The sequence below is a fragment of the Mustela lutreola genome, chromosome 7, assembly GCF_030435805.1.
Source record: "Mustela lutreola isolate mMusLut2 chromosome 7, mMusLut2.pri, whole genome shotgun sequence".
NCBI lineage: Eukaryota > Metazoa > Chordata > Mammalia > Carnivora > Mustelidae > Mustela > Mustela lutreola.
The window spans coordinates 12,631,230-12,653,968 of NC_081296.1; the positions used below are offsets into that span (position 1 = coordinate 12,631,230).

At 44.7% G+C, this 22,739-nt stretch overlaps 2 long non-coding RNA genes across 2 annotated transcripts in view; one reads left to right on the top strand and one right to left on the bottom strand.

The window, feature by feature from the left end:
* The first annotated feature begins 366 nt into the window (after positions 1-366).
* On the top strand, positions 367-12,288 carry LOC131835641 (uncharacterized). Its single transcript, XR_009355284.1, has 2 exons — positions 367-471; positions 11,739-12,288. It is a non-coding gene; the product is annotated as an uncharacterized LOC131835641 (long non-coding RNA).
* LOC131835640 (uncharacterized) overlaps positions 4,910-22,739 on the bottom strand; it is a 38,668-nt gene continuing 20,838 nt past the window's right edge. Inside the window, exon 4 of the long non-coding RNA XR_009355283.1 lies at positions 4,910-5,477. This is a non-coding gene — a long non-coding RNA (uncharacterized LOC131835640). The remainder of the gene's footprint in view (positions 5,478-22,739) is intronic.

Sequence of the window (22,739 nt, forward strand, 5' to 3'; positions counted from 1 at the left end):
AGAAAGAGAGAGAGCGAGCACAAGCAGGAGGGAGAGGAGCAGAGGGAGTGGGAGAAGCAGGCTCCCCACTGAGCAGGGAGCCCAATGTGGGACTCGATCCCAGGACCCTGGGAACACGACCTGAGCCAAAGGCAGAGGCTTAACTGACAGAGCCATCCAGGTACCCCAATGCAGTACCATTTTAAATTCATAGTGTGAGCGTCTGAACCCCCGGTGAAGCAGACTTCAGCTGTGCATCTCCAGAAATGCTAGCCTGTTACAGATGGGTTTTCATTCTTTTCCTCTGATGCTGCTTCGCGCCAAGACCTCACTCCCTGCAGTTTTATGAGGGTGTCGTGGGAGGAGTTGGTTTATTTCTGACTCACAGGGACTGGAAAAGGTGTCTGTGGAAGCCCTGCCATCCCTGGCCTTGACTTCTGTCTTCCTTGTCCTGAGAACTCATCAAAACCATAGCCTATCTTCAGAAGAGAGGTAAGTTTGATGCTCTGCTTACTTCTCTGGGTCTTTGCTTTCTTACAGACTTAGACCTGGATTTTTTCTTCCACTTTGTCAGTTCTTTGATAACTTTCAGGAAGTTGAGAAAGAAAAATTATCCCGTCTTGTTTAGTAAATTTCAGCCAGAGGGTTTGTCCAAATGACGCATCCCTCAATTTCAGGACTCTTAAAGTTCCAAGGCTCATCCAATTTTCATGGCAACTCTATGATGCAGATGTAATGAATCTAATTTTTCCAAGGAGGTAAATGAGATGCAAGGAGTTTAAGTAACTTGCCAAAGGTCACACAGAAAATCGATGTTGGGGTCAAGATTCCCACCTGGGTTCCTACCATCCCCTCCACATTCTCAAGTTCACCACACACCAGGTGTCTGGTTTGGGGGAAATCACTGACCCTCTCTGTATTTAAATGTCTTCACTTGTTAATGAAGATATAAGCAGATCTACCTCCAAGAGCTATGCAGATGAAAGGAGCTAACACGTGTAAAGACTTAGAAGTCTTGCACATAGAAAGAACTTAATAAATGTTTGTATTTACTATAATTCTCTAGGGACATGAGGCCTGTCTAGAAGCTGGAAGTCCATGACTTGCTTCAAGTAGAATACTTAACATTCTCTTTCTTTCATTCATTCACCACTTATGGGCCCCTCTAGTGGCTAAGCTCTCCCAGACAGCGTACATGGAGGACTTGTAGAACTTTGGGCCAAGGCCATGGGTGTCTCCCTACACTGGAGTCCTATTTTCCAAAGGGAGGAGCTACTTCCTTTCCGGTCTCTAGGATAAGCAAGGAAAAGCCTGTCTGAGTAAATATTTTCTAATGACGGCATTTGTTGATCTGCTTCTTCTGTTTCTGAAGTCCTGTTTCTTTCAGCCTCTAGATACACAGTCGATATGTCCCCAAGCAAGCAGTTACGGTCCTGAAGGTTCTGTCACCAGACCTTCTCCTCTCCCAGATGATAGGAGTCCTACAGCATTTAGTTAATTGTCTTTTTGTAGAAAGCTTTGGATGGGCGCCTGGGTGGCTCAGTGGGTTAAGCCGCTGCCTTCGGCTCAGGTCATGATCTCAGTGTCCTGGGATCAAGTCCCGCATCGGGCTCTCTGCTCAGCAGGGAACCTGCTTCCTCCTCTCTCTCTCTGCCTGCCTCTCTGCCTACTTGTGATCTCTCTCTGTCAAATAAATAAATAAAATCTTAAAAAAAAAAAAAAAAAAAAAAAGCTTTGGTCACCTCTTCAGAGACTGCCAGACCCTCTCCAAAATTAGAGAGGCGAAAGGCAGGAGACCCAGAGAGTCATTTGTGAGGTGAGCTGAATAGTTGACTCACCACAGACACCCCTTGAGTACCATGACATAGTCCTGAGATAAGGTGAAGGGCACAGAGGTCATAAATAATTGCTTTACTCAACAATAGAGGCTTGTCAGGAGGCAGAATTCGGATACAAGGTAGATTGGATGGCTACCTGGGTTAAATGCAAAAAATTTAATGGGGAAATAGAGAAGTCTGTGTGTGTGTGTGTTTTGTGATTAGTGTTGGGAGGCAAGGTGAGTGAGAAAACTGCCCACAGGATGGGGAGCAGGGCAATGGCGGGTCCCAATGTCCAGGAAAATGGGGAAGGACAAGTGAAGGTACAGTGGTTATAGTGGAGAAGCCAAGGTCATATGTAGTTATTGAATTATAAGGGTGGCGTAAGGCAACACCTATGAAATCAAGCATTGTCTACCCTGATTTGGTTCATTTAAGCCAGTAGACTTTTTTCATACACCACATACTTTTTGATAAAGCTATTCCTGGATGCATGACTACTTTTTATATAATCACCTAGAGATTGTAATAGTCACCTTGAGCTTGAGAATAGGAAAGTGAAAGGCCTCCTCATTCAAAAACCTACTAGATCATGAAGTCAAAGGGTTAGATCCCAGGCATTTGAAAGAAACTGAAGCTAACCTCTTTTGCTCTGGCCCTTGAATCCTGGGTTAATGCAACTTGCTTCTGTTCTCGTACTATTTATTTCAAATCTTCACTCCCTTAGTTGAGGTCTTGCCCCTGACCTTTGGACCTAAATGGAATGAAGCATAAGGAAGGGGTTGAAGAAAGTTGTTTTTTTTTTTTTTTAATTTTAAATTTTTAATTTTTTAGAAGAAAGTGTTTAAGAACTAAGAACAGGAAAAATGTTCATTCTGTACGGTAAATGGGCAGAAATGGGCATGGTCTTTATAAAATGTTTATAAAATGTTGACTAGATTGGACCATTTGTGAGCATAAAATGGCACAAAACAGGGGCATCAGGGTGGCACAGTCAGTTAAGCATCCAATTCTTGGTTATAGCTCAGGTTGTTTCTCAGGATCATGAGATAGCCCCACGTCAACCTTCAAGCTCTGTGTTGAATCTGTTTAAGATTCCCTCTCTCCCTCTCCCTCTCTCTCTTTCTCTAAAATAAATCTTTAAAAAAAGAACCAGCATAAAAGAGTACTGATACATTTAGCATTTAAAAATTTTATCAAGATCCAATTTTATTGAAGTTTTTTTTTTATTGAAGTTTTAAATACTAATAATTTCATCATTTGCTTTATGCTTCTGTATCGCTTTAAAACATGAATTCTGATGCAGATCTAGTTGCTGTTAATTTTAATGTCCCCGTTAAAGGGACACGCAGTGTATTCAAAGGACTTCTTTCTTGTATTACTTTGAAAGAAAGGATGAAGGCACAAAAATAGCAGGATGAGCAATGGAAAAAAGAGGGAGTGGGGTTTTGCCCTGGGTCCCCAAGAGGCAGCAACGGAAAAACAACACAAAGTGAATGAGAAATCCAGAAAGCCGTTGAAAGGAGCCGGAAACGGCTCAGGAAATGCAAGAGAACGCAAAGGCCTAGCAGTAGGAAATAGAGAGAGACTGAGAGTCTCAGGCGTGGGCACTAGAGGGACTGGGATGGTCCCAGTTGGAGATAGAGGCCTTTTCCAGAAAAATGCAAGCCTGCCACTGCTGGAGATGAAAAGGAAGTTGGGGAGCAGAGAGCACACTGGGGTGACCGCTCTGCCATGGCCCACATGGTAGATGCCGGCCCAGGTGAAACTGAGTAGGAACTAAGAAGGGAATCTGTTCCTTCCACCCAGGCAGACACACACTGCAGAGCCTGGAAATAATTCCAACACAGATCCCTTAAAGAACACAAAATGGTATATGGAAGTGGATTTCCAACAATTTACTAGGTGTTTGGGATTGCAGCTGGACTGGGCTGGGGTCCCTGCAGATTCACACACAGGAAGCCTTTGGCCGCAAAGCAGGGACTGGATACTTGTTGGACAGCACAACAATGTTGCATAAAAGCTGCTGTCCTCTCCACTGCACAGGTGAGCAGAGGGATGGAGGATAAAGTGACAATACTTATTCATCCATGCCCAAGGTCACACGATTGAGATGTGTGAAGCTGAGAATCAAACCCTCGTCTTTCTGTCCCCAAGCCTTACCACTTACATCATGCTGGGCATTGTTTCATATTTGGAAATCTCACCCAGGGCCAAGTTCTTTATATACTTTCTCTGAGCTATAACAGGATCCAGCCATGAGCTTAAGTGTCAGCGTGTCAGCATTTCAAAAACCTGCCACTTCCACATGACCCTAACACCTAGAGCTAAAATTGGACAGGATCGCAGAGCCCCAACATTTCTTTCCTTTTCTGATGATTTCATGGGGGTAGGGGTGGGGCTGGGAGCCCTAAGTGGGTAGACTCCAGATTTGGAAATATGTCCTTAACTGGCCCTTGGCTTGAGCTAATATATATAATTTTTTAATTTAAAGATTTTTATTTATTTATTTGAAAGAGAGATGGAGAGTACAAGTAGGCAGAGCAGCAGGCAGAGGGAGAGGGAGAAGCAGGCTCCCCGCCAAGCAGGGAGCCTGATGTGGGTCTCGATCCTAGGACCCTGGGATCATGACCTGAGCCAAAGGCAGCCGCTCAACCGACTGAGCCACCCAGGCGCCCCTGATCTCATATATTCTTTCCTGATAGTCTTAGCTTTGTTTAATAAGTAAAGACCCCAGAGGAGAAAGCATAGTCCATAGATTTCCCTACTGTTATCTGAGGAACAAGGTGATAAGAGTTACTTTTATATCTTTAAAAACACTTTATTTAAGGGTGCCTGGGTGGGTCAGTTTGTTGAGAGTCTGACTTCTGCTTTCGGCTCAGGTCATGGTCTCAGGGTCATGAGATCGAACCCCGCGTTGGGTTCCAGGCTCAGTGAGGAACCTGCTTGGGATTCTCTCTCCCTCTTCCCTGCCCCTCCTCCCACCTGCGTACGTCTCTCTCTAAAATAAAAAAATAAATCTTTAAAAAATACCCAAATGACTTTATTTAGTCTTATGTCTTAAATTATTTGAAAATAGAACATTTAAAATAAAAATACCAACTGTGTCGAGGAAGGAAACCAACATTCATTGTGACCTTGTTATGTATCAGGTGCTTTTAAATCTATATTACTTCATTTAGTTCTGGGGAGGAAGTATTATTATGCTCCCTTTATAGATGAAAACACTGAGATTCAGACGTTACAAAAACAGTGGGTGGGAGAGTCAGGAGTTGAACCCCCAAACACTTGAATCTTAGCCAGGTGTCGTATCAAACTTTAAGAAGGAAGTCAGAGGCTTTAAGGAGGTAAAACTTTGATGAGTGCAATTTAGGGAACTTAGAACGGTATCAGGAACATGGTAAGCCTTCTGTAAATGTAAACTGCTGTTCCTAGTGCTGTTATTAACAGAAGACCAGCTGTAAAACCTTCTTTTGAAGAGAATCTCCAATACGGTAACTCCTCAACCGCATCCATGAGATCAGTTCGGATGCGGAGATAGGATAGTGATCGTTATTCTGATGATACCGCTGGCTTGTAACACTGACCGACGGATCCAGGCTGTGTCAGCCTTCCACTGTTTCCATTCTTAGGGAGAAGGGGTGGTCAGCTGGGTTTCCAGAACGTTTTCATCCTCAACAGCTGGAAGAAAAGATGCAGGAACTGTTTGGGGTCAGAGTGCTGGTGGCAGTTTCAGAAAGGCAAACTCGGGCCTTTCTTGTGCTGGACAGAAAACAGTCGTGGATCAGAGATAAGAGACACAGGGACAGAGGTAGTCGGGAAACACTTGCCTGCAACTCAGTCGCCCTGCCATGTTCCCTCCTGAACATGTTCCCTACTGCACATCCCTACTACTGAAAACAAATCCGTGGAAGATATGGCAGAAGGAATGGCCAATATGTGAGGACTGGGGACATGAACTGAGGTTATACCTTGGTTTTTGCTTCGTGTGAGTTACCGCTAACTTGCTGGTCAATTTTTCAGGTATTTAAAAAAAAAAAAGTAAGTTACACTTTGGTCGTAGTTCCCCACACTACTTCCCTGGCTGGGCCTTTGTTCATGCTGCTTCTCCGTCCATGTTCTCAGCCCAAGCTCTTCCTGCTCCTTCTTCCTGCTCCTTTCGGCAGCCTCATTTCTCCCAAAGAAGCCTTCCTATCTGCCTGCCCTGCCTCTCGCTTGCCCCACTCTGGGTCCATTGTCCCTTCCCTGAGCTGGATGAGATCCCGAGCATACCTCTACCTATATCATGGCTCCTATCGCTTTGAATTTATCTTGTTTTCTGCACTGAAAGTATCTGGTATGTGTTTGAGTCTCCACGTAGGCAGGAGCAGCTGGGTCTTTTGTCATTCATCAAACATGGTGACCTGAGCGCTGCAGTAAACCCTCAGGAAGGACGACTTGAAGAGAAGGGCAGCTGAGGTAGTGAAGTAATCTCAGTTAACCACGCAGACGGTAGTGGGGACCACGTGCCTAAAAAACGACCTGCTCTCACTTATTTTTTTGGAGGACTCTCTCTGATGGCCAAATCTCATTTTGAGAGACAAAAAGATACCTTGAAAGACGAATCTAAAGAAATCTAGGTATAAAAAGAGATGACAGGGGCGCCTGGGTGGCTCAGTGGGTTAAAGCCTCTGCCTTCCGCTCAGGTTATGATCCCAGGGTCCAGGGATCTAGCCCTGCATCGGGCTCTCTGCTCCGCAGGGAACCTGCTTCCTCCCCTCTCTCTCTGCCTGCCTCTCTGCCTACCTGTGATCTCTCTCTGTGTGTCAAATAAATAAACAAAATCTTAAAAAAAAAAAAAAAAAGAGGTGACAAAAGGACTACAGACAACAAGGGTGAAAGCTGGGGTGATGCATTGATGCATTTCACTTTCCCCAGAAGGCAGAGGGCACCCACTTCCCCCTCCCCTCAGCCTGCTTGATGTCTCCATTCATTTAACGTCCCTTTAGGTCAACAGCCGGAAATGGAGGTGGATGCTGGCTCCTGCCGTAGCCAGAGGCACTAGCTGATCTTCCTTCCAGTACGAGCTGGGAGCCAAGCCTGGTGCAGGCCACAGTAGGCAGGATTTGAATTTTCCTGGCGCATGTATGAAACAGTGTGATCCAACTGGTAGCAGAAATTCCACGTTTGTGCCGGGGAACATCTGCAGATTTTATCTCCTGTACAGCCCAGATACAGTCACACTTGGTATTTAAAGAATGAAGTGAAGCAACCACAGAGAGAGATAAAATGGCAAGTACTCTCTGTCCGGAGCCTCTGTAGCTGTTTCAAATATGAATAGGCTTCTAAACTAGAAAAGGAAAATGGGGGAACTGGGGTGGGGCAGAGAGGACAGAAATAGGGTGATTTATCTATCAGAGCTGGCATGTAGACAGTAATCAGTCCTGTATCCGCTTTGGAGTGGAGGGAACATAAACTACTTAGAGCCAGAAAGATGTGGGCCCCTGGCTCTGGCATGTACAAAATGATGTAGGTGCAAAATTATTCATTGCAACATTGTTAAACTAGCAGAAGATTGGAAACAATCCAATATCCAACAATAGAGGACTGGTTAATTACCTTATGGTATGTCCATACAATGGAATGCTGGGCTATGTAAGAGGGAAAGAATGAGGAAGATCTTAATGTGTGGGTATGGAAAGATCTATAAGATATATTGTTATATGAAAAAAGCAAGACACAGGGAAGTATGAATAGTACACCATGTTTTGGGTAAAAATGGAGGAAAAATAAGAATATATATTCTTTCTAACTGGTATATACACAAAAAAATGCTAAAATTATAAAACAAGGAACTTGGTGGCTCCTGGTAGTTACCTGAGTGTGTGGCAAGAAGACAAGAGGCGAGAGGAACTGGGTATTTGGGGGTCGGGATACGGGAGACTTTTTTATTGTATACTTCCCTATGCTTTACAGTTTTTGAGACACGGGATTGTATTCTCTATTTATAAATTAAATCAAACAAGCATCATAACTCTGCTGCTTTGTAACCAGCTGCCTTGTAACCTGGAAATGGACTTGACATCTCCCAGTCTCAGTTTTGACATCAGAGAAATAGGGATATTTACATTGTCTGGCTGACCTGTTAGGCCACTGAACACAGAAGGTACTAAGGGCACTGCCTGGAGGGGTGCCCGCAGTCGTTGGGTGACTTTCCCTCCTTGTGAAAGTGCCAGTATCTCTCTGTCCTGGGCAGCAGTGTGATCCACTGGCTCGGAATTTCTCAAGAAACATTTTAGGAGCAACTTTCTCCCTCCTTGCCTTGTCATGCATGATCTTATCTGAGTCCTGAGTCCACAGTAGAAAATATCCAGTCAGTGACCTTAAGAATTCAATAGTGTCTGAACACTCTTCTTTTAGGCGGGGCAGCCTCTAGAAACCTCTGGTTTATTTTCCCCATGGTTGATTGTTCTTAAATGGGCTCGTCTGTAGGGCCAACTCTGTAGGGTCATCTCCAGGGGACAGAAGGGGTGGGGGTGGGGGTGGGGGTGGAGCGTGGATGGGAGGTGAGCGTGGGCACGGGTGGGGTGTTTCAGGTGCCTGGAAAGGAAGCTGCCTGTTGCAGCTCTGAGCTTTGACGACATTCAGGTTCATCTTCTGGTCACTTCGCTCGATTGCTTTCTCTGCAAATCAGTCCTCCGGGCTTCAAGAATCCTGGCGAAGTGAGGGGACAGACACGTGTTGTCCCTGAACCAAAACCTTCGGTCCTGGGGAGGCCAGGGACGACAACCGGGAGGCAGACGCGGGGCTGTAAGGGTCCATCCAGCACCACACCTTTGCGGTTCAGAGGCCCTGGGCGCTCTATGTGGGATCTCCCGCGGGCGGGTGCATCGAGCGGCAAGCAGAGCTCGGCGGTCGGGAAAGAACACTCGGTGCTCAGAGCTGAACAAAGCCTGCGGCACCCTTGCACACACCCTCCCCGTCCTCGCTCCAGGGAGCACGTGCGGCCTCTAGCGGCCCCTCCTAGAACTACTCCCCGGGGTCTTCACGCTGGTGGGACCGTTCGGCTTCCGCTGAGCCACCACCCGGGAGCCGTGGGAAAGAGGCGATGGCCCGCCGGACGTGTCCTCTGGGGACTCTCGCCAGGCAGAGTCGTGGCCCGTCCTGCAGGCGAGTGAGCGAGTCGGGCTGGACCCTCTCCCAAGCGGCGTGGGGCCGGTTCCCTTGGGAACCTGCTTCCCGCCCCCGAGGGCATCCGGAACTGCTCCCGGTCCTTACTCCTGAGCTCCTGTCCAGTCGCTCTCCTCCCCAGCTCCGTCCCCTTCCTGCCTCTGTTCACAGGTTTTCGGGTTATTGGAGGGCCGCCTGCGCTGCGGGCAGTGATTTGCTTCTCTGGTTGCTGCACAGATTGAAGGGTGGTGGTGGTGGTGGGGTGCTCCTAGTTACTGAATGAAGCGGAGCCAGTTTGGGTCAGTTGAGAGTGGACTTGAAGTTGCACTTGCTCCACTCACCTTAACCCACTGGTTTTCTAGGTTACTGAAAAGCACACACCATCCACCCTCTTCTTTTTCCTGTTATAAAATTCTGGTATCATAGAATGCTGTGCTGGAACTACTGATCAAACCCTCTGATTTCACGGAAGATCAATACAATTTCTATCTTTGTTTCTTTTTGGAACAAAAAAAACCCAGAACGAAACCAAACACTTGAAAGCTCACTGGGTACATGAAACCGTTTTAGGTACTGTGCAGTGCATTTCCTTTAATGCAACGTTGGTCCCCCGAGGGCTATTAAAAGGATATAACATAGCATTGACTCTGCACACATGCCTTCAAATCTGTTTTCTGTATTACAAGCTACTGTCCACACAGGGTCATAACCCCCCCGGGGGTACGTCATATGCTACATCACGTGATGAGCTTTGCATCTGTTTTGCAGCTGTTCACTTTGCATTTTTATTTTGCCTTTTGGAAACCCTAGACCAGTGCTTCTCAAACTGGAACGTGCTTAGGAATCACTGGGGGATCTTGTTGAAATGCAGATTTTGAGTCTGGAGCTCTGGGGGAGGGCTGAGATTCTCCAGTTCTAAGATGCCAGGTGGTGCCAACTGTGCTGCTGGGGACACCACAGTTGGAATGGTGAGGTTGTCAAAAAATAGGAAGAAAAAGAGGGAAGCCTTTGCAGGACCAATGTCCACATGCCTGCATCAGGGACCAGTCTGGCTGGGGAGGAATTGTCCTTGGTGATTTTCGGGTCTGCTTGTTCCCTCCGCCCTGACCTTCTCTTTTCTTTTCTTTTCCTTTTCTTTTTTTTTTCCTCTTCTTTTCCTTCTTTCCTCCCTCCCTCCCTCCCTTCCTTCTTTCTTCCTCCTTTCCTATCCTATCCTATCCTATCCTATCCTGTGGTCTTGACTGGAGAGAAACTGTGAGAGCACAGCCAAAAGTTACGTGGATACATGATGTGTGGGTGGCATCTTATGTTTCTTTAGGTCACCTGTGCTGGAAGAAAACAGAAGGGTCCGCAGCCCAGCTGTAACTGAACCCAGAGTGACCTCAGCAATAGGTGCGTGAGCAACCAGAAGCAGACCCTAGGCTGGTGGTTTCAACTCCCTCACCGTTATTTTACTGACAGAAGAGAAGCAGCAGGCAGCCCCAGGGGACTATGGTCTTCTCTCTCCTTTATGGACGCTGTGATCCAGGGCAGGGTTTCTCAACTGCGATACTGGTGGCCTTTGAGGGCCGGATTGCTTGTGATAGTTTGCTGTGTTGTGTCCTGTGCATTGTGGGATGTTTAACCACGTCTCTGGACTCTACCCGTTAGGTAGATACCAGTCGCCCTCGCCTCCACCTCCAGTTGTGACAACTAAAAATGTTTCCAGACAATCCCAGGTATCAACTTGGGGGCCAAAACTGCCCCTGGTTGAGAACCACTAATCTAGGATAAGGCATAATTTGTCCATTGTACTGAATGTATGTCTCCACTGTACATACGGAATATGCTCTACGGGAATGTGTGTACCACGCCGACTATGGTGTCCCCAGCAGCACAGGTGGCACGGCACCACCAGGCAGCTTAGAACTGGAGAATCTCAGCCTTCCCCAGTCCCCCTGACTCAAAATCTGCATTTCTACAAGATCCCCAAGTGATTCCTAAGCATGTTCGTGTTTGAGAAGCGCTGCTCTAGGGGTTCCAAAAGGCAAACCTTTATCTAATTGCCTTTTCAAGTTTCATCTTACCTTCCACTTTCCAGAAGGACTGTTTTCTTTTCCTTTTTTCCTTCCTTCCTTCTTTTCTTTCTCTCTTTCTTTCCCTTCCTCCCTCTCTTTCCTCCTTCCTTCCTTCCTCTCTTTCTTTCTTTCCTGAGAAGTACTATTTCTAAGTGGGATACCACAAAATGAAATTTCTGAACAAGTGAAGCTAAGGTATATGGGTTTGTGCTCTGCCTGCCAGAAACAGGAGGTTGAAAAGGATTCTGAGGATTCCCTATGCAGCAGGAAAGAACAACATCTCCTGCAGGTGTAGGGTACACGTGCCATGTTTGCCACGAGTTTGTCTTCTTTAAAACTGAATTTCCATCTTTCCTCACGTCCCAATATTCAGTTTGCTCTCAGTGGGGGCAGTAACTGTGGTCTAATGGAAAGCATATGGGCCTCAGGGGCTGAAGATTCAGATTGGAATCCCAGCTATGCAATTTACTAAACATGACCTTGGATGAGTTGGTCATTTAATATCCCCAAATCTCTATTTCCTCAGTTTGGAATATGTGCTATGTATTCCTAGCTCACAGGCCAGTGTAAAGATAAAAGGACATCCATGAGAGTATGTATAGTACTTGAATTTGGGGAGTGGTCAATAATATATGTGTATTTATACTTTCTCTCTTTCTTTCTTTCTTTCTCTCTCTCTCTCTCCTCTTACCTTTCTCCCTCCCTCCCTTCCTTTCTTTCTTCATCCACTAAATAGGGGACATGAATTTTGGGCCAGAAAACATGGTCCTATACTGAGTGCTCAGAAATATTCAGAGCAAGGAAAATGGTCCAGAAGGAGAAAGGAAGAGCCAGGAGGCCTTGGTCAGTCATCCCTTCAAGGTGAAGATCTGTTTGGAACTCTTTAAACTGGCTCCCACTGAGAGAAACATTTGGAAGAAGGAAGAACGATCTCTCTTAGAAGAGTTTTCAAAGTGTGGTCTCCACAGCAGCAGCATCGACTGGGAGTTTGTTAGGAGGGAGATCACAAGGGCTGGACTCTTAGCCCTCACTTGAGTCACAGGCAAGATATGCAGGCCCTCACTCAGACCCATTTTCTTGTCTTTTTTTTTTTAATTGAGCCGTAATTAGTTTCAGGTGTACAATGTGACTATTCAGAATTTGAAATTTTGTGAAATAATTACCACAATAAGTCTAGTTAACATCCATCACCATATGTAGTTAAAATTTTTTTTCTTGTAATGGGAACTTTTGAGATGTATTTTCTTAGCAACATGCAAATATGCAATATAATATTATTAACAATAGTTGCTATGCTACATGTTGTATCCCTGTGACTTATTTATTTTATAACTGGAAACTTAAACCTTCTGATTTTCTTCACCCATTTTCCCCACCTTCCAGTCCCCACCTCGGGCACCCACCAATGTGTTGTCTGCATATATGAGCTTTGTTTTTGTTTTTGTTTCTTAGATTCCACATGTAAGGGAGATTATATGGTCTTTGTCCTTCTCTGTTTGACTTATTTCACTTAGCCTAATGTCCTCAAGTTTCATTCACGTTGTCACAAATGGCAAGAGCTCATTCTTGTTTATGGCTGAGTAATACTCCATCACACACACACACACACACGCCATCTTTATCTGTTCATCCACTGATGGACACTTAGATTGTTTCCATATCTTGACTACTGTAAATAATGATGCAATGAACATGGGGGTGCAGGTTATCTTTTTGTATTAGTGTTTTCATTTTCTTTGTATAAATACCCTGAAGTGGGTTGGCTGGCTCATATGGTAGTTCCATTTTTAATTGTTTGAGGAAACGCCATACAGTTTTCCATGACGGCGTCACCAATTTACATTCCCACCAACAGTGTACTTGAGTTCCCTTTTCTCTAAATCCTCACCAACACTTATTATTTCTTGTTTCATTTATAATAGCCATACTAAAAGGTGTGAGGTAATACCTCATTGTGGGTTTGATTTGCATTTCCTGATGATGAGTGATACTGAGCATCCTTTCACGTGCCTGTTTTGCTATTGGGTTGTATGTATTCTCTCTATATTTTGAATATTAGTTCTTTATCAGATATATGATTTGCAAATATTTTCTCCTATTCAGTAGGTTATCTTTTCCTCTTGTTGATGGCTTCCTTTGCTGGGCAGAAGCTTCTTGGTTTAATGGATTCCCACTTGTTTATTTTTGCTTTTATTGCTTTTGCTTCTGGTGTTAAATCCAGAAATTCATCACCAAGACCTAAGTCAAGAAGCTTACTGCCTATGCTTTCTTCCAGGAGTTTTATGGTTTCAGGTCTTACATTCAAGTCTTTAATCCATTTTGGGTTAATTTTTGCATATGGTGGAAGGTAGTGGTCCACTTTCATTCTCTTGCATGCTGTTGTCCGGTTTTTTCAATGCCATTTATGAAGAGACTGTCCTTCCCTACTGTATTTATACTCTTGGCTTCCCCATCATAAATTAATTGACCAAATATGTGTGGATTCAGAGTTTTTTCCTAGTCTTGGTTCCTACAAAGTATTTTCTAATCTGTAGCAGAAAAGGAGCAGCAAATTAGAAGAGGTGATGTAGAGCTATTAGAAGTTGGGTCAATGAATGTAAAAACAAGGTGACAATTGATAAAGGATGAAAAACTACCAAATATTAAGATTGGACTTGGGTCCTTTAATGTAGGGCACACAGCCTCTATAAGTCCTGTGGTCATTACATAATCTCCTAAAAGTAGGTTATTTGTGATATGGTCTAGTGTCATTGAGAAAAATTTAAACCATGTTCTTCGTTCTTGGTTTAAAAGCCATAGGATGTTGTAGCTGCTCCTGGCTGGCTCAGTCGGTGGAACGTGACTCTTGATCTTGGGTTTGTAGGTTTGAGCCCCATGTTGGGTGTAGGGATTACTTAAATAAAATCTTGGGGCACCTGGGTGGTTCAGTTGTTTAAGTGTCTGCCTTTGGCGCCGGTCATGATCTCAGGGCCCTGGGATTGAGCCCCTGCAGTGGGCTGGCCCTACACTCAGCAGGAACTCTGCCTGTCCCTTTGCCTCTGCTCCCTGCCTTACTTGTGTGCGCACTCTCTCTCTCAAATGAAATCTTTTAAAAAATAAATAACATCTCAAAAAAAAAAAAATCTATAGGATGGTGTAAATTTCAGAAAAGTTTTTTTTTTTTAAATAAAAATGCATTCAAATAAATAAAATTTGAGTATTCTAAGGAGTTAGCTTTATCTGGGAATTTTTGCCCCATGGTACACTTCCTTCCCCAAGAAACTAATCATGAGGCATCACTGTAATTTCTATAGGTCACAAGCCATGCCCCATGCTTTTTCTACAGTTCCCTGAGCATGCTGTAAGAAATCAAATACATGTTGGCAGATTAAGCTTCTTTGTAGGCACTGAGAAAAAAAATAGCAGAAACTCAATTGTTTTGTAGCCATCATGCTGTTCCCGCCTTACCCTATTATTGCTTCTATCTCTGAAGTCAAACATTCTCAGAATGGTTGACTTCTTTTTCTTTGGAGAGAATGAAATATACGCATGGAGAGCAACCTTGCTGGGAACAGTAGTTTCCTTTCCATATTGTCTCTCCATGGCCGTGAACTCATCTGCTAGCTCCCTTTGGGTACTCATCATAATCATAGATCTTTAAGAGCAAAGTAATTTTGATCCCTTATTACCGGCTAGGAAGACTATTACTTCCGAGACTGACTATTTGTTGAGATGACTTATTAGGAAAGCCTTAATGAATTCTCAAAGAGTGGTCCCTGGCCCAATAGCTGTAGCATCACCTGGGAACTTGTCAGAAATGTGAATTTTTTGGGGGTGCCTGGGTGGCTCAGTGCGTTAGGCCTCTACCTACGGTCATGATCTCAGGGTCCTGGGATCGAGCCCTGCATTAGGTGCTCTGCTCAGCGGGGAGCCTGTTTCCTCTATCTATCTGCCTGCTTCTCCGCCTGCTTGTGATCTCTCTCTGTCAAATAAATAAAAAAATAATATCTTAAAAAGGAAAAGAAATTTGAATTTTCTGTCCCACTCAGATATACTTAATTAGAAACACAGTGGGGTGGGACCCAGAACTTGTGGTTTACAAGCCCCCCAGGTGATTCTGATGCATAATCAAGTTTGAGATTCATTGCTCTAGGATAGGGTACCCACCTTCCTCCATCTCACCCCTAACTGTACCTCCATGGGGATGAGTTATTCTCAGTTTGGAATATTTGGGCTATAAATGTGGAGAGATACCCAAGCTTAGTAGAAAGATCAGACTGAGATAAACCTGGTTTTAAATTCTGTCTCTGCCACTTATTAAGTACATGCCTTTAAGCACATTCTTAATGCACACTAAGTATTATTAACCATTTTGAGACTTGGTTTATTTAAGGCTTTCTCAAAGCACAGTCCTAAAGACAGAATGAGCTAATGTGTATTACAGCACTTTGTACAATACTTCACACAAAGAGGGCTTTTAGGACTCTTGCCTTTCCTTATTTTGTTTAGGCGTCAGAGACATTTCTACTGGGAGCTGTGTTTTCCCATAAAAACAACGTTCAGTGCTCAGAACCAAATGTCTCTGAAGTACTGACATTAGCATGATACTTTAGGCATATTACAGGTTAACAATCATGGGACCTGGGAACTTAATTATGTACTTATTTCATTTGGTCATGCCTTTAAAAAGCACAGTATGATTTCCCTATGGGGAAATACATTCCAACTTCCAAAATGTAATTTACACATGACTTTTGGGACACACTCTGTTCATTAGAGTTTCTAGGCATCTATAATACCTTTAATGTAATCCAGATAGTCCAACTCAAGGAGCCAGGGATTGGGAAGCCCCATGAAATGAACGCTTCTCCTCAATACTAATAATATTCTTTATAATTAAGTAACACTCAAAGGATAGCACAGCCGTGACTTGTTTTTGGTGCTGACAAGACGGAGTTGAAATGACACCGAGCACTGGGGCAAAATGGGGCTGGCGTGAGGCACAGAGGGAAATGGAAACTCCCAGAATGGGTACCTGTCAGCCATGAGGAAAAACTCACTGTCTGTGGGGTGAATGTCTCACTGTGCGTCTGGTTAGCTCAGTCACCACGTTATCCTGTGGCTTCAGTGCCAGGGTTCAAGGTCAAGCACCCCAGGTCCCTGAAATGAACCACTCACATTTTCTGCCTAACAGGGAAGGCCCACGTTGTGAGGGGAGATCTTAAATTTTGTTCAAGGTCAGTGATAAATTTTCCCTTCCTTAAAATTGGTCTGTGAAAGTGTAAGCGGATACATCCCCAGGGGTCTGCGAATTTACTTGACACAGCGTGGTATGGTGGACGAGAGTGTGTTTGGGGCAGAATGTCTGCGTTAGAACCCTGGCCTTCCTCGGTGCCGGCAATGTGATCTCTGACAAGTCAGGCAACCCTTCTGAGCCCAAGTTTTCACTTCTGTAAAAGGGTGGTAATAATAATAATAATAATAACGACAACAACAATGACGATGATGATTGCCCAGCTTTCCTATATATGAGTGTGGAATATTTAGACAGAAAAATCCCTAGAAAGGTATCAAATGGAACTTTTTAAAAACATTAAAAAATATTTTATTTGTTTATTTGAGAGAGAGAGAGAGAGACAAGAGCATGAGCAGGGTGAGTGGCAGGCAGAGGGAGAGGGAGAAGCAAGCTCCCTGCCAAGTAAGGAGCCTGATGGGGGGGGCTAGATCCCAGGGACCCCAGAATCACGACCTGAGCCGAGGGCAGATGCTTAACTGACTGAGCCACCCAGATGTTCCAATATCTTTTTTTTTTTTTTTTTGAGAGAGAAAGAGAATCTTAAACAGACTCTGCCCAGCGTGGAGCCTGATACGGGGCTGGATCTCACCACATTGAGATCATGACCTGAACTGAAATCAAGAGTCAGATGCTTAACGAACTGAGCCACCCAGGTGCTCCCCAAATGGGACTTTTTTCACTACAGAGGGACCTTTTGGTGGCAGAAGGCAAAGCAAGCACTACAGATGGAATGGCCTTGAGTGAGAGGAGAGATTTTTTGAGACAATAGTGAACCTACGAGTTCCTTTTCCTACTTACAGTCAAAGACTGCCTGTCTCTCCACCCCAGTCGGAGAAAGCGTTCACGCAGGTTTCTCATAGGTGTCTCTAGGTGTGGTCTGCAGTGGGCATTTGCAGAATGTCTTCATTTAAACATCCACATCAACCACATTTCAGCATTTGTGTGGAGCTTCTCGGCAGTCAGTGGGAACAAGTTAACTCAACAATAGAGATGCAGCAGCAGATTCTGAATTTGAAAAACTATAAACAGGAAAGCCACATCGCCCTGTCATTGATGATTGTCCTTTGTCCATTCTGGCAGAGAGATGGAGGCTTAGAATCTGAAGGGATAGAAGAGAGAGCCTCCAGATGGGGTACTTCAGGCATACCTGTGTGCGCACTACTATGCAAACACTGTGCCCCATGCAGAGAAATTAAGTGACCCTATGCATGCTAAAATTTAGAACGAAGGACACTTTGCCCTACTTTCCTAGTTGTCTATCTGAACACTGGTGCCAGGGCCCTTACCTCTGGGCAGAGGATTGGAAGGCTATTCTTGGCAAAATAGACCAGACAAAGAATGAAGAGCTATTTATACTGACTTCAGGGTTTTACCTTAAAAGGCACCATCCATCCTGTCCTACCATGAAGTTCAAAGTCAACACAACACATCACATGCCCAGACCTTCCGATCGACTCTTCTTCTCTACTGGTTATTATGAGTAGATGACCAAGGGGTCCTAGATGTCTGAGCAAAGTCTCTGTCGTGAGAGGTTGAGAGGAAAAAAGCAACCAGACAAACAACAATAACATAGAGCATACAGAGGCAACACAAGGAGAATAACATGTAGTAAAAAAGAAACTATTAAATCCTCAGAAGGAAAGGAGAACATACTGTGTCTATGGAAAAAAAAAAAACACCAACCAACCCCAGTAGTCTATAAAAAAGAAATACTCATAGGACAAAATGTGCTTCTGGAAATTACAAACTCAACAGAAAAGAAAAGTACCCAGAAAATAGAGTAGATATGGTAATGGAAGATGGAAGCTAGATCAAGAATGCAAGAAAATTAAAGTATCAGGGCAAGAGATCCAATGTCTAAATAACTCAAATTTCCAGAATGAGAGAACAGAAAAAATAAAGGGAATGAAATCATCGAAGAAAAACTTTAAGAAAATTTTCCTGAATTGAAAAACAGGAAGTCGCCTGACTCAAAATGTTCAGTGAATGTTTAGCAAAATGGATAAAAACAAACTTATAACAAGGCTTATCTTGTGAAATTTCAGAACATTGTCAACAAATAGAAGGTTCTACAAGCTTCCAAAGAGAGAAAAACAAGATAAATAAGAAAGATTAGAAAGAAAAATGAGTTCGGACTTTTCAGCAGGAACAGCAGAAACAAGAAGATCATAAAGCAGTTCTTGCAAAATTCTGAAGGACAACGCTGACCTAGAATTCTCTATCCAAGTAATCACTTGAGTGTGAGTTGAAAAAACACGTTTTTAGGCACACAAAGTCTCCAAACCCCTTATGTCTCACACACTCTTTCTCAAGGAACTCATCTCAAGAAGGATATATACTCCACTGAAAAGGAGAGAACACATCAAGAGAGCCACGGGACACAGGAAGGAGGAGACCCAGTCAGAACCAACAAGGCTCCTTCCCATGGAGGCTGGTGAAGAAGATCCCGGAAGAAGAGCTGTCCCCCAGCCGGCTGGGACAGGTCAGAGGAGCCAATTTGCCATCAGCAAGATCTGCAACTGCCACTGATATTCCTTTCCCCTCGAGGGCAGCGTGTCTGATTGTCTGCTCGTCTCTAGCACGGGCTGATGGAATGCCTCCATGCCTCTTCTGAGACCTGCCGAGGACGTTCATTTCACCCCATAGAACGTCTCTTTACACTGACTCCTGAGAGTCCGCAGGAAGTCATAGGCTCACAAGCAGAAAATACTTAGTATCCCGTACCTGGGTCATCCTGCTGTCCTGCCCGGAGCCCCATGTGTGGGAAGTTTTGAGTTTTCTGAGGACTTACTGACAAGCCCTGGCCCTCCAGCCTTGACCAGAAGGGGTGGATGTTGAAGCCAGACTGTGACCTGGCCACTCTATTCATGGTTGCTTTTCTCGGGAGCCTTCAACTAAAAGAGGCATCCTTGCCTGTTGGGGTGTGCTTACTAATGAGTTTTTCCAAATGAAATAATCTCTTATTTAGGGATACACAGACTCATGCTACAACTATTTTTTTAAATACAAAAGAATGCTTGACATTAAAATGAGGATTGTGGTTAATTCTCTGGGGAGTGGGGGTGTGGGAAACAGGATGCAGCTGCAAAGGGGTATACAGTAGACTTTAAAATCACTTATAGTGGGGGCTTCTGGCTGGCTCAGTCGGTAGACATTCGACCCTTCATCCCAGGGTCGTGAGTTCAAGCCCCACGTTGGGTGTAGAGATTACATAATAAATAAAAATTACAAAAAAAAAATCATGTATTTCCAAACTTAGGTGGTAGGACACTGCTTAATTTTTTTTTAAGATTTTATTTATTTATATGATAGAGAGAGATCACAAGTAGGCAGAGAGGTGGCCAGAGAGAGAGGAGGAAGCAGGCTCCCTGCTGAGCAGAGAGCCCGATGCACGGCTCGATCCCAGGACCCTGAGATCATGATCTGAGCCAAAGGCAGAGGCTTAACCCACTGAGCCACCCAGGCGCCCCTGCTTAATTATTTTTAAAGTGTACATATGTTATTTTATATACTCTTCTTTCTATATTATATGCATTATGATAAAATTGTTGAAGTAAAAATGAATTCAAAGTCCTCCTTCTGGAGTGGCTGCTGGAGTCATATTGGGCCCTAGAGTGGCAGACCTAAGGCAGAATTATTTTGACCCTGATAGAGAGGGGGAAACTCCCAATTACTTAGGTATTACATTCTCCTAGGAAGTTTTTTTCTTCCTGACTTGCTGAAGCCTGTTCTTTGGGGATTGAGTCACTGGGAAACATCAAGAGAGATGTGGTTACTTCTTTACCAACTGCTGGGCTGTGCTTATGCCCTCTGCCTTAATTCAGATTTTACCGGGAGGAAAAGCCCCTAATTATAGTCAGTTACTGACTCATAACTATACTTTGCTTGTGGTTATTTCCTCTAAGAAGAATATAGGTGGTGTTTCTGCCTCATGTGTGTGTCTGTGTGCTTCTGTTGTTTGTTGTCGCTCTGGAACGTCTTCATGTGACCTTCTGCCGTAGGGTGTGCCTTGCCACTGACCACCTGCTGCTGGGCAGCTCTAGTGGACACACCCAGGGATGTCTGTTTCTCCTTTATTTAAGGGAGACTCACATTTCTGGCTTTGAATTTTGCCTTCTCTGTGGGGGCTTACTCCCTTTCACTGCCCAGTGGGTAAGATTCAATTTGGGGACCCGCTGCTTGATTGCCAATGCCTTACTCACTCTGTGACTTGGTCCGTTAGTCACTTCGCCTCTCTGTGTTTCCAATTCCATCATCTGTGAAAACCGCCTACGTGGGATTGTCTACTTAAACCTCTCAGGACAGTGGTGGGCACATCGCAAGTCCATTATGAGTGTTTTCTACCATTCTTGTTACTTTGTGGGCTCTCGGAGCACAGAACCCTGTTTGACTCCTGGTTGAGAGGGGAGCGTGGAGGGCAGAGGGCAGATGCCTGAAGGTAAGCAGGCCATTAAAAGTAGAATGGAAATAGACAAGAGGAAACCAAGCGCTTTCTCTTTAGATAGCTATCAAACCATGCTTCGCTGCAGACTATGGGCTTGGGTATGGCCGAGATCAAAGGCGCTCTTATGTGAGGTGACATTTCTGAGCACAGGGCTGAGTTGTAAAACTCTTGAATGGAAGGTTTTGGCACTCAGAGCAGCTTGGGAATAGAAAGGCAGAATTTTTATAGAGGCGATTCATGGAACTGCTTATGCTCATGCAGAATCCAGACTGTTATGACTCACTTCTCTCTTTATTGCTTTGGACCAAGAACTGTTGTTTCCTTTTAAGTCCCTCTGTAGGAGCTGAGCTACAGCCTAGGGCCAAGATAACTCTTCAGGAAGACAGTGTGGCTTCAGTGAGTGTGAACAGGAGTACCCCTTTGTTGGGCTCTGGGTCCAGCGTCCTGGACAAGCCAAATAAGGATTTTATTTTTACCAGGAGATAGAATTTCTTTTGGAAACTGGCAGCATCCTTAATGGCTCTTGACCTTCAGATAAGCTTCCCTTTTGTCTGTCTGCCATTTTCCTTTTATGAACGCGCAGGCTAAATTTGATTGTGCGACAAGGAGGGGGACAGTAGAACAACTTTGGAGCGTAGAAGTCAGTGTGTCTGGGTGGCCTCGTTCGCAGTTAGGAACAGCGGAAGGGGTCATCGGGAGTCCAGTTTGCCTGGGGTCCTGTTAGGGCTCCGGGGAAGAGGATTCTGGGACTGATGGTCGGGCCTCGTGTGCTGGGCAGACCTGTGAGCTAGCTCTCAGTATTCCGCACCTTCTTGTGTCTCCTCCTTTGTGAAACTTCCCCCTCATGTGTCTGTGCTGGACCCACTGACCTGCTTCTCGTGAACAGACCATGACAAAGGTAACAGGATATCGCTTCCATTATTAGGACACAGAAGACTGTGATTTCTACCTTGCTAGGACTCTTCTTGCCGCCCCTTTCTCTTTCTCTTTCTTGTCTTTTCTACTTGCACACTTTGAGGAAGCTGGACGCCATGTTGGAGAGGAAGTTGCCCCGTGGCAAGGAAATGAGGGTCGCTTTTGGCCAACATCCGGCAAAGAACCAACACCCTCAGTCCAACGCCTGTGAGGAACTGAAGCCTGCCAACACCCACTGGGTGAGTTAGGAAGTATGGTCTGCCCTAGTGAGTTGACTGCAATCCAGCTGTCACCTTGGTTTCTGTCTTGTGAGAGGTCCTGAGGCAGAGGACCTAGTTAGGCAGTGCCTGGATTCCTGACCTCCCCAAACTGCAGGAAAATTGTGTATAGTTTTAGTTGTTAAATTTTCAGGTAATTTTTAATTCCTCAATATGAAACTAATATACTAGGTCAATGAAATTCACTACCTTGAGCAAAGAGGGAAACAAAGTCTGCCCCGAGGGGTGCTTGAGTGGCTCAGTTGGTTAAGCGTCTGCCTGCGGCTTAGGCCATGATCTCTGGGTCCTGGGATCGAGTCCACATTGGGAATCCCTGCTCAGTGGGGGGCCTGCTTATGCTCTCTCCTTCTCTGTCTCAAATAAATAAATAAAATCTTAAAATAAAGTCTTCCCCCAAACTCTGGGGTTTTAGGTACTCTCTGTGGTTGGGAACTCACTATGAAGTAGGAGACCATCCTGAATTCATGAAGACAGAGGTTCTAGGTTGCTGAGGTTGCTGTGTGTGTGTTTAAGTTTTTATTTATTTATTTAAGAGAGAAAGAGAGAGAGAGAGGATGCAAGTGGGGACGGACAGAGGGAAAAGGAGAAAGAAACTGAGGCAGACTTCCCATTGAGCTCCAAGCCAGCTTGATCCCATGACCACAAGATCATGACCTGAGCTGAAACCAAGATTTAGACACTTGCCTGACTAAGCCACCCAGGTGCCCCAGTTACGGTCTTTAATACAGTACCTAGAAGTTATCTCAAGACCTTGGGAAAGAATGCCAGAACCAGAAGAGCCAAGATTTCTTTGGGATTCTAACTGAAGTTGAAGTCACTGGTTGG